Source organism: Echinops telfairi, unplaced genomic scaffold, assembly GCF_000313985.2.
Source record: "Echinops telfairi isolate 266 unplaced genomic scaffold, ASM31398v2 ScPeMD7_2291;HRSCAF=2852, whole genome shotgun sequence".
Taxonomy (NCBI): Eukaryota; Metazoa; Chordata; class Mammalia; order Afrosoricida; family Tenrecidae; genus Echinops; species Echinops telfairi.
Window position 1 is genome coordinate 48414691 of NW_022106189.1, and position 3030 is coordinate 48417720.

The window sequence follows — 3030 nt, forward strand, 5'->3', positions numbered from 1 at the left end:
CCCCCACCAGCTACCGTAAATCTGGACTCTGGACTGTAGCAGACACTGCTGCCTCTGCAGGGCAGCCAGAGCAGACAGGAAGTGCGAGGTCTCTTTTAATAAAACAATAAATAATAAATGTGTACTGTATTCTTCTTCATAGAAAAATAAGACATCCCCTGAAATTAAGACCTAGCACATCTTTGGGAGCAAAAATTAATATAAGACACTGTTGAAGGCCATTAAGACTCTCAGCCTTGAAACGGCTGAGAAGTCTCACGACCCAGGTGTCAGTATCTGCTGTTTGCTTCCGCTGCTTGACATTGAGACTAAGAAAAGGAACAAGGATGTATGCGAGTTCTGGGAAATCAGGATGGTTAATTTTCTCAAGGATGCTTGGTTTGGAAAAACATAGAGTTGTTGATGTGTATCCAATGTGCTTGCTTAACAATGAGAAAAATATAACCCTGGGTTGTTTCTGCATGTATAAAAGGAAGATGTAGAATAAACTCGGGGCTTCAGTATTCACTGTTGCCCTCCCAATACTTTGTCTCTCTCTTTTTCCTTAATCCTCACTCCCCCTTCCAGGACCGTTTGACTTGTCGGCAGGCTCCGACAAGACACTGTCTTATTTTTGGGGAAACGGGGTAGTTACCCTGAGCCAGTGCTTGGAAGAAGATGCTGGGCATAGCTTTGCTTTAGTGTTTAAATAGCCTCCTGGGCAGTGGTTCCAGTGTTTCATCCAGCAGTTATGCCTTCAGAAAACCTATAGCCTATGAGAATTGTAGATTCTGTTCTCTCTCTCTCTCTCTCTCTCTCTCACACACACACACACACACACACCTTTAGATCAGGATTTCCCCATGAAATCAAAATATTCCGTGAGGAGAACTGGGCACCATGCAGCTCTTCTGGTCTCATGGCAAAGGAGGTGCTTGTCCTTGGGGCCACACCTTCCACTTGCTCCTCCACTTCTACTCTCTCTGGTGAGCAGAGACCAGCTGCTGTGTCCTGGATGCCTGCTGGCCAACCTTTAAGGCCCTGGACACCAGGTAATGAATAGTGAGGGTGCACTGGACACGGGGTCAAGCCAAGTGTCTGGAGGCCCACGAAACACTGGCTTCAAGCCTCCCATCCAAGGGACTGACTCTTTTCCCCCTGAAACTACACCCAGCGCACAACTTTTTGCAATAACTGGCTGTGCGATCCTACCCATAATTGACATGACCTTCACCCATATCCCTTTCCTCAGTTGCTAGCAAGTGGAGGCCCTGGGTGTGATGCCCAGGGGACCAAAGCGAGAGCTCCCAGCCAGTGGCCGTGGAGGCAGGAGGCTGGAGAACCACATGGGGCTTCCCGTTGTGATAGACAGGTGGGAGAGAGACAGGAAGAGGCTGTCTTGCGGGGGTGGGGCAGTGTGGGAGTAGGAGTTGGGGCATGCAGCCTGCATGGGTAAGGAAGCAAGGGGCCAAATCCAGTCCCGCCTCCAGGTCCCCAGAGTCCCCCTGAGGAGGCCATGCACCAGCCCTGGAACAGCAGGCGACTGGGAACAGTGCTGCCCTGCTCCTTGGGTATTTCTCCAAATGGCCATAGCAGTATTTTCGGTCTTCCAGAAACTGCCATTCCCACAGACACCTCCTTCCTCCATGTATATACCTTTTACTTGAATCTGGCTGGGCTCCAGACTGCTCCAATCCATAGAGTGTGCTGGGATGATATGATCACGCAGCATGCAAGGCTGGCACGCCCTTACAATGCTCACCTTGAAATCAGCTGCCACGGTGTGAGGAGGAGTACCTGCATGTGTCCTGACCCAGCCTTGATAGAGTCTGAGTCAGCATGCAGTCCTGATGACCCTCCAGAGGATTCCAGACCCCTCTGCTCCCGTGGACAAGGACACAGGACAAACTGTCCCCATCGTGTGCTGGTCACATTGCAAACTCGTGGAAATCATTTCACAGAGTCACTGCATTAGGGACTGTTTGTTACACAGCCCTGGTAACTGCAGCCTGATTACTTAAGTATCCCCATGTGAGAGGTGACTAAGCTGGTCCAGGGGGAGCTTGTCAGCCACTCCTCCAGCTTGTTAAACAGACCCAAGTAATGTAACCTGACAACTGGCTAGAGCCTTTCCAGGAAGCGCTTGTCAGCAGCAGGCAACTCCAGCTGGAGAACAGTCCACACCCATGGTAAGGTAAAGAGCCAGCAGAGGGGCCCTTTGCTCAGACGGTTCCATTTCCAGCTCATAGCCGGTCCTGTTTCTTTTACAGCTAACCTCCCACCATGGGATCATTTTTTAAGCGAATGCTATGCACTTCATATTTAATTTGCACACATGTTGCTCTTTATCTCTAAGGAAGTCTAGTCTAGTCTTCTTAAACACGTGGTGTGTGGCACCCAGGTCCCCGGGGTGCTGAGAAGGCAGCCTCAGGTTGGCCATGTTAATCAAACGCCAGGTGAAGCGTCCAGTGCTTCTATCTGTGTGGATCAGCATTTGCTCTGGTCCTGCAGGGGGTGAGGTGCCGTCCAGCCAGCTTTCTGCGCTACTCAGCGTGATGCTGACCAGTCATGTAAGGAAAAGGCCCTTTTCTAAATCTCTGGACTCAAAGTCAACGTAACAAAAACGAGGACACCATTGGCATCCAGGGGGCATGGAAACTGGGCTCCCACTTTCATCCAGCCAACCGCCTGGATGTGAACACAGCACCCTGTGCAGTCATTTTTTGATGGAGGGACTCACTGGCATGCTGTCTTTTTTAAAAAAATAATTAAATCATTGTATTGGGAGGTTGTACAACTCTTATCACAATCCACACATACATCCATGTGTCAAGCAATTGCCCACAGATGGGCCCTGGGTCCCCACTCTGCACTCCCCCTCATTCACAATGCTATGCTTTTTTTGGTCTTTTAAAAAAAATCAATTTATTGGGGCTCATAAAATTCATCACAATACATAGATCAATTGTGTAGAGCACATCTATACATTTGTTGCCCTCATCATTCCCAAAATTTGCTTGCCTCTTGGGTTCCCGGAATCAGCTCATTTTC